We start from the raw sequence: 9,322 nt of genomic DNA on the forward strand, positions 1-9,322 counted from the left end.
GATACTGCCCGGAGCCTTGAACAAACATACGCCAGGTGAGAATTCCAGGCGAAGTCACTGTCAAGAAGTACACCAAATTTAACACATCAAACATGGAACAGGTGTACAAGAACACGGAGAACAAGATGAACAGTGAGCCAGCAATGGGACGCCTAAACTAACTTTTTTTAGAAGATTATGGAAACAAATGAGCTGGTGTTTCAAGGACTTTTACATTAATCACATTATTGGCGAAGCAGTTCATCAAGTTTATCGTTGAATCTTGCAGAAGGGAAACTGCTTCTGGAAAACGGGAATGCCGAGACAAAATGACAGTGTCGTCAGCGTATTGAAATATGCGAGTAGGTGCGCCGCGGCGAGATCATTGGCATATAAGTTGAAGAGAAGTGGGGTTAATATTGATCCCTGGGGCACTCCGGCTTCTATAGAGGTTATATTGCTGCGGCACTGCCCTATGGATACTAACTGTGTTCTATCGTCTAAAAAATTAGCAAGTAATTTTAAAAAAGGCCCACGAAATCCAGTCATAGATTTGAGATCACATTCTGAAATGAAATGAAATGAGAGTTTTGTTAATAATAGCCTATGACACACACTGTGAAAAAGCTTTGCTAACATCCACGAATAGAGCACATACAACCTGGTTGGCTTCGAAAGCAAAATTTATAAGGTCTGAAATATCCTCTAGGAGGTCCAGTGTGCCTTTACCTGGTAGAAAACCATATAGCGCATTTGATATAATGTTATTAGCATCAAGGTACGTGAACATAGCTTGCAAGACGTGTTTTTCCAGTATTTGAGAGATGCAAGGTAAAATAGAGATAGGACGGTAATTTTCATGCTTGTTTCATGCACCTCCCTTGAACAGCGGTATCACTAGGGCCTCATTTCTGCTGGGATAATTCCAGTGTCAACAATATGGTTGAGCAACGTTAATAACACACGCTTAATAGCATAAAAGTTTCTGCGTAACTCATCTACTGAAATTCCGTCAATGCCGGGTGATTTATTAAATTTTAAGTTAAAAAGCATAGATTTGAGATCACATTCTGAAATAGAAGGAAGATGCGCAGATTTGCATTACATTCTTCGGGATGTGGTTTAACAACACCAGAGACGCGTGAAAAGAAAGTATTGAATTCATTCGCAACAGTGATTCGATTATTCCTAATAATGTCAGTAAGTATTTATTACTCAGATATCCATACATAGCGCAATACTACACTGAAAAAAAAAAGCAAACATAGGACATTTGGGCGAAATTTCTGGAAGCGTATACGGCAGAAAAATTGCAGTAATGTTACTGAGCTTAGAACACCTTACACAAACATCTTTGCTTCACATGTAAACCAAATTTGTTACTGAAACGAGAAAGTATGCACTCAGCAGGCCCGTAGCCAGGGGGGGGGGGGGGCCCTCCCGAAATTTTGGTGAAGTATGTGTTTTTACCAAAAACAAATATTAAAAATAGGTGTTTTTCTCAAAAAGTCAAGGTTTTCAGCAAGTGCCCCCCCCCCCCCCCCCCCCGAAAAAAATTCCTGGCTACGGGCCTGGCTCTCAGGATAAAATTTCTGACAGACAACTCTCAAACGACATTCAGCGAAATTCAGAAGGCTCCCACGTGACCAAACCTTTTTCTCTCCTAAATATTCTAGCAATTCACTGTTTTCAAAGCAAAAAGTCACCACCATTTTTTTCGAATACATTTGAGATGGTCGCCGTATTGCGGACGTTTGGCGTGGAATAACCCGTATAATAGTTAAAATAGTTTACCAAAAGGGAATAAATATTTAAAAAGCGCGAGAAAGCGAAAAGCATTAATTTCAACGCACGAATGCCGAGCTACGTGAGCTGCAAGTTTAGAAGACAAATGCAGCGCGTCGGTGACGTAGGCAAGCGGTGGTGCACTAGCACTGCTCTACGATTAGTTGCGCACGGAGCTGGTGCTGTTCATAAAGTTGTCTTCACGGCAATGCTCGGCGCGGCCGGAAGAGCGAAGAAGCGGGAGTCGGTGAAAGACGAGAGAGAGATAGAAAAAAGAGATAAAAAAGAAAAGTAGGAAGCGCGACAAACGCACCTGCCGACACGAGCGACACCTGAACGAGAAAGTGAGAACGAGAAACAGGAAGCGCTGTGGTGAGGAGGCCGAAGAAAGAAGAAAAGAGTGAGAGAAGATCCTCCTCTACGCTCGCTGGCTTCGTCGCTGTAGCAGAGCATTGGAAATTTGAACGCTTCTTAAAGCATTATTTACTTGCAGAACCGCAAAGCGACGCACATTCAATTTAAAGAACAGCGGTGTTGGTAACGCTGCCTTGTCGTATACCAAGGAAAATGAAGATGTGGTAATTCTTAGTCTTAGTAAGCGGTATTATACAATTGCTACCACTTGTGCTATAAGCGCATCTACTGTAGAAGCCGTGCGTTCGAAGGCTATCAACGGCTGATCCTTTTTGGTTCTACTGGGGAATGATGAGCTGTGGGTTCGCACGCCTCATGCGTGATACGTGCCACGCCCTTTTACCTTGTTACGACGATTGGCACGTAGCCCTTCTGACCCCTGTAGAATACGCTTGTACCCGCGGTGTGAAATGTATTTGCGCAGTTTGCGCGCTTAGTTGCGTGCAGTGGTGAACGGAGTGTTGTGAGACTTGTGTCGTTGAGTGGCAAAGGATACCTCGAAAGCGGCTGTTTATAGCAAGCAAGAACCGCTGTGTACTAGTGTACGATGTTATGACGTCGCTCTTGCGAGCGCGGGCTTTTTCAAACAGAGGTGGAAGCACCAATGGCTTCAGGTGCTCAAAAATTCGACTGCACGTTTTCCGCAAAGTAGCTTTTTGGAATAGCTGTCCACAGCAGGTCTTGTTGTGCTTTACGTACAAAACGTGGTAACTAGTCGTTGAAAATTTGAAATTTAATTCTTTGCACGAACTGTTTCACCGTTCAGAGACTTGTAACCTAGCCAGTGCGATTACTATTATTTTGTTTACCACGGTTTCGATTCCCTGTCACGGTGGTCCATTCTAGCTGGGGTAAAATGTAGAAAAAAAAAAAAAAACGTCTGCGGGCATAGGCTTGGTTAGTCGCACGTAATAAAGAAAATCCAGGCAGTCGGAATTACTCCGAAACACAAATGACTCGATATCGCTGTCCGTTTTACATGAATTAACTACACTGGAACCACGCAAGCCACGCAGTTCGATTTTTCGGGCATTAGTGCTGTAATGAAAATTGACGGTTTATGGGAGATCCAAGGAAACTGCATGAAATTTGCAGCAGCTGCAGCTTTAGAGGAAATAATTATATAAAAAAAATGAACAGCCTCCCTTGCCGCATGACTCAACTACAACGCACGTTTGGTGTAATGGAAGATTTTTTTTTAAGCTATCACTTATAAAGTTATCGCTGTGCAAGAATGCGGTGCGCACGCTTGAGAGTCGCTCTACAGAATGACGACCTTTTTTTTTCTAAGGCGACCTGCGTTGTAATACCAAATATGATAATGGGTTTCATGCGTTGTTATGTTTTACAGCTATCTCAAGGGGAGCCGTCGGTCGAAAGCGTTGCATTGCTTCCGTCTTTATGTCTTGGTTATGTCATTTGTAATGATAATACTAATTTGCATGACAGACGCGATGTTCATTTTGCCTTTTCGTTGCGATCAGAAACTGTGTCATCTAACCCCGATATTCCCCGAACAGCCTAGCCCTGCCTCGCGAAAGCAGTTTCCTGCCTCACAGAGACCTCGCCTGTAGCAGCAAGAGTATATGTTATAGAGGTTACTACTGAGCAGGGGCGGCGCCAGGATTTTTTTACTGGGGGGGGGGGGGGCACCCACGACAAGTGGGTTCCTTCAGGGGGGCAGAGAGGCTGGGAACATATGCATTGTATTTTGGCTATGCTTGCTCTTGGGGGGGGCAAACGGGGGGCAGACGGAAATTTTGGGGGGGCTGGAGCCCCCCCAAACCCCCCACTGGCGCCGCCCCTGCTACTGAGTTACAGACAAAACCACACTGACCAAACCACGACTCTTTTGCGTTGGGCAGTGAGCCAAGTTATATATGGACGACGTCCAGCCTTCCCTTGCATCGGCGTCGGTGGTTCAGTGGTAGAATACTCGCCTGCCACGCGGGTGGCCCGGGTTCGATTCCCGGCCGACGCACACAATTTTTTTTTCTTCAAGCCTCATTTTTTTTTTGTTTCTCTGAATTTCATGGCGCCGCCGCAGCGGTGAAATATTTTACGTACATCTCAGAGCGCTGCGAATTTTATTAATGTACACCAGACTACGACCGAAAATCCGTTGTTTTCATCAGTGTTACCATTAAACACGCAATTATACACTATTTCTATCTATCACATTGTTTTATTGCTAGAGAACAATCATGACACTATATCATCATCTGAATTCCTGCGATTTACTCCTAAAGTGTCAGACTGCAATGTGAGAGCGTTTTCTTGTCGCTGCTCAAAAAAAAAAAAAAAAGAAAATCTTGCTGCATTGAAACGCAATAAAGGCGTCATATATACGGCCCCTCGCCACACATCATTCATCTGCTAATGTTGCCCGCATGTATTGTTTTTAACGCAACCACACATAATTAACTTGCTAATAATATGGTATTTTGGCCTGTAGTGATCCCATAGAAAATTTGCTGAATAGTGGTCGTCGTGGAGAACGACATCAGTGGATGTTTGTTAAAAAAGTTAAAAAAAAAATAAATCTTGTTTCCAGGATGAAAATTCTTCGTGAAGTTTAAACCCGGCATCGACAAAATATGACTTCAAGTTGGGCTTCACCGCACAGTTTCATGGTGCGAAATAAGCACAAGGTGAAATGCACTTTGCTAAACGCGGTAGATAGATTCACTGCATCTGAATCAAGGACCAAAAGGCGCGATGCACAAAGGTTTGTGATGGTTTGGCTGGATGCAATACCGTCGGCAGTTCTGCTAGACATATATGTTTCTTCTACATTCTTGTGTGCATATAAGCGAAGAAGAGATTATGGAAAAATGCTTATGGAAACAGCAAGTATAAACTGAACCATAATTATTTATTGAACATCCGCTTCTTTCGGTCCGTTATTTCAGCGTCCAGAATATATGTATCTTCCACATTTCAATGCAATGGGCATCAAACCAAGTTGTTTTTCACGAAAAACGGATCGCATCCAAATACGAGCACGCACCGCTTGAAACATAGCACTTACGATGGTCCATCAACATTGCCGTGCAGACTCATAAAAAACGAAACTGCGCGAAAAATCTAAATATGGACTCTATTTCGTCGAAACGAATGTTTCACCTAGCGCCACCTGCGCCGACGGAAGGAAGACGTCAAATGAGGAGGTTCACCGTCCCTCCGAAGGTGGCGCTCCATTACGTCCAACCAAGGTTCTACGTTTGGCCACGAGCCTACATGAAGCCTTGAGTTTTAGGGACAACAATGGAAAGCTGAACAAGTCCGCGATAGAAATAAGTAAGAGACGGTTAGAATATTGGTGGCAGAAAATTAGAGAGAAAGTACAAAAATAAATTGGAAAAAATAAGGACCCTCTGCCGTAAAGGGCAGAGAACTGGGCTGAGAATTTACGTTTTTTTCCCCTGTGGTAAGATATTTAATCGAAGTAGAGGCATTAGGCCAACATTTAAAAAAAAGAAGGGAAAGAGGAACAAGATTAAATTTTTTTTTATTTATTACTTTTTTTGTCGAGCTTGGTGGCACACTTGTCACCACCCCGTTATAAAGGGCACGCTCATACAGGGCCGTAGTACACTGTAGCCGTACCCAGGAAATTTTTTCGGGGGGTGTTTTTGTGTAGAACGGCTACCTTTGGCAACTGGTGGTCGCTGTGAAGGCGTGCAATTATTTTAGTATCACCCGAAAAGTTAAAGCACGAAAAAATTTCGGGGGGTGTCAGAACCACCTCAACCCCCCCTTAGTTACGGCCCTGCGCTCATAGCATCCATCCATCCTTCAGTGAAGGGTTTTACGACTTTTCCGATGAGAGGTTACTAATTGCCTTCAGAGTATTCATAAGTCTAGCGTGTTGATGTTGCCTAATTGTTACTGGACTGGGTTTGTCCAATACAACCGATGTTATGACACGCGCCGCGCAAGTCGAGCAGGGAAGCAGGGTTGCCGTTGGTGGCTGCTTTGCGCCAGCAACAGCAACCCCATCTGGCGGCAAGTATTTCAGGTTGGCTCCATGGCTACTTTGCGGCCACTTTGAGCTTCTGTTTTGATGCATTTAGTGCCAATTTTTCTTATTATTTGCAGATGAAATAGCAAGCAAGCCTAAAGACTACCCATTGTTTCCAAGCTGTTTGTTCCTATTGGCCGATGCGTTTGCCTGTCCTAAAACAGGCCGGTGCTCACAGAGGCTCCCTCCGCATGGCGCGACTGCAAGGACAGAGTGACCAAGTTGCGCGCGTGTAGGCAAATGCATTGCTAGTACGCTGCTGACGCTACCCGCCATTTCTGCTGATGCTACGCGCCAGTTTCTAGTTCTAATGCGCAGCTTATGTTCTTGTATGAGCTTGGCAAAAACAGATACGCAAGCAAATGAAGCTGATCTTTCACCAAAAACCAGATTTAACTGCTTGAAACTGGACTGGTAATATGTAACTTAACTGATCAAATGCTTTCTATACGGCTTCAAGAAATTATTACTTGAACGTCTAACGTTCCAATTGAGTTGTTGGCTGGAATGTTCTAAAGTTACTCGGGCAAATGCTATTACAGATAAGCTATTTGCAGACGCACTGAACATAAAATATTATATGTATTCACAAAATAATATGTGGCTTGAAGACCGATAGAAGAGGGAAGAAATTGTGCTCCTTGCTCTATGTTTTTGTATATTCAAAAAAAGATATATATTTTTATAATATTGCTTACGTTCTATCTGGCTATAACTTTGGCGCTAAAGTTAAAAGACATGGTTACTTTGGCTACCTTTAGCTTGAATTTGGCTCCTTTTCAAATCTGCCCAACGACAACCCTGCAGGGAAGGGAATCGGCTGCGCACAATAAAAAATGAGGGACGTACAGCCCATTTTCAAGGGACACTAGAGTGAAACAATGAATCGCATTAAGATTGATAAATTGTACGCTGAGAACTCTAATCTCGTTAATTTCACCATCATATGTTCATTAAGCGAAAATCAAGTTCAAATTCGCACTTTTAAATTTCGTGCCGAAATTTCCGCATATATGAAGTCACGAATTTCAAAGTGTATTTTTCGTATTTCGGTGACATTGGCTCAACGAAATTTCCTGAAACTTCGTATTTTAAGTCTATGGCCCCCTCAAAGGACAATCTACCCCATTTTTACCAATTGGGAACTACCTATGACTTCCATTGGTAGGAGGACGCCACAACACTGTACCCACAACACGGGAGAGTATTTCGGCAGCGCGTTGAAAAAGTCACTCCGACCGTCGTTGGGTTCTGCGGCAGTGCCATATGTTTCCTTTTGTTATTACAACGTATTCAGTGGGTATTGCGATGACGCAGTAACTGCATGAGCTGCACGTCACAGTGCACAAATGCAACATTCAAGGGCAAAATTTAGCACAGCTTCATTGACTTGGCGTCGCCAAGACTGATGAAACTGCGGAGCCGGTGCCTTTTCCTTGGCTTTGGGGTGCCTTTTTTACTAAGTACTATTTTAGCTGTCGATACAGTGATGATAATATGACACTACTAAACGGTCCCTGAGCTCCTGCTTTGGCCACTCGCAAGCAAGGATCGGATTCCCTTCGTTGCTGGGCGGCCGAACATCTCTCCGATGAGCTCTGTCGTACAGTTGCTGCGACACGCCTCCCTCGCTCGAAACTCGGGGTCGGCCCGTCGTCGTTGGGCCCATGCTCTAGCAAATTCCCTTCATGTTTCCCGCCGCGGCCCTTCTCCTCCCGAAGACAGAACCTTGTTCGTACTCGCCATACTCGTCGCCGAACGTCGTAATGCTCTGCGCCGACAGTGCACGCTTTTGTACTGCTTTGTTCACGCAGAATTTATTCTTGCAGCAACAAAGAAATGCAGCAATGTTAGGGCTGCTAAGTCAAGGTGTGCGGCCTAGAGGTAGGGGGCGCTCTTGTAAGTCAGTGCGAGCAGTCTGGCCGCATTAGAACACCACAATTAAAGCACGATATGCAACACAAACTGACGGTCGAATGTCAACAACAAGCATGCACGCTAGCAACAAACAAAGATAATGAAGATGTGCGTTTATCCTAGCCTCTCCTAACTCCATCGTACAGTATGTGTTAGTAGTCAGGGAACACCAAGCCCAGCTTTTCACTCTGCCGAAAGAACATAACACTACCGCAGAAAGGGAGCGCATACTATCGATACGATGGCCGGAGCCACCGCGTCTACGCGTCTCGCCGGTCTCGCTCGCCTGGCCACGGGCAACGGCCACACCCCCGCCAACATGCCCGCCAACTCCGCGCGCGCAGGCAGAGGGCAGCACAGCCGCACAGCGACGTGTACCACGTGACTTTTTCAACGCGCTGCGGAAATACTCTCAGCATTGAGTTAATATACTGACTAGAGGAAAAGCTCCCCATAGGGCCCATGCTATGGTGGCTACCCATGCATTGAAACCTATAACCGCATGGGTTCCGCCATGATGGAACAAAACGATCGTTGCCAGCGTTGCCAGACCCTGAGACGCTCTCTATATTTGACGGTAGTAATGAGTTTAATCTATCAACCTAAGCCAGCTACGCGCTGTTCAGAGAACATCAGCTGTGTTTTGATGCGTGAAGCCGTGTGTTAGTGTACGGTTGTCTGTGCAGCTGGTCCGGTTGATAACAGTTAAAATGTCCTCCTGTTTGTGCATGGTTTTTACTAGGCACTCCCTACCAAAGTTTCTCCGTTCGCTGGCACAAAGGTCACTCGACAGATTCGCAGCTCGAAGCAAGCAAAGTCCGTAGGTCGTGGTCGCGCGCTGATTCGACTTGCAATGGCGAGACACCTGTATCCACGTTCTTTTTCAGCTCATTGCTGCCGTATTTCAGCGCAGAGAGCCGTAAAGCAGAAAAATGTCGATTGCAGCATGCAGCGGCGAATTTGAGTGAGACATCTCCCGAAAGCTTCAATCGAAACTAAAGTTACACGGCCCACGAAGCTTTATCGTTGTTAAAAAGTCTAAAAAAAGCGCCGTTGCGACTAGTTCGTACGCAACTTTCAGGGCTTGTCTCATCTCTTCTTTGCCGTCCGTCCTGGTTTGCACTGAAGTTTTCAGCTTGAAAGAAAAAAGGGCTGTGACATGAAGTCGAGTGGTATGCGGCGACAGAAAACGCACACAACGGG

At 45.0% G+C, this 9,322-nt stretch overlaps 2 non-coding genes across 2 annotated transcripts; both read left to right on the plus strand.

Moving 5' to 3' along the window:
* The first annotated feature begins 2,443 nt into the window (after nt 1-2,443).
* Nucleotides 2,444-2,556, plus strand: LOC119384186 (small nucleolar RNA U13). The gene has a single exon (XR_005181900.1). It is a non-coding gene; the product is annotated as a small nucleolar RNA U13 (small nucleolar RNA).
* A 1,532-nt stretch (nt 2,557-4,088) lies between these two features.
* Trnag-gcc (transfer RNA glycine (anticodon GCC)) lies at nt 4,089-4,159 on the plus strand. Its single transcript has one exon. It is a non-coding gene; the product is annotated as a tRNA-Gly (tRNA).
* The last annotated feature ends 5,163 nt before the right edge of the window (nt 4,160-9,322 follow it).

This window comes from Rhipicephalus sanguineus, chromosome 2, assembly GCF_013339695.2.
Source record: "Rhipicephalus sanguineus isolate Rsan-2018 chromosome 2, BIME_Rsan_1.4, whole genome shotgun sequence".
In the NCBI taxonomy this organism is placed as follows: domain Eukaryota; kingdom Metazoa; phylum Arthropoda; class Arachnida; order Ixodida; family Ixodidae; genus Rhipicephalus; species Rhipicephalus sanguineus.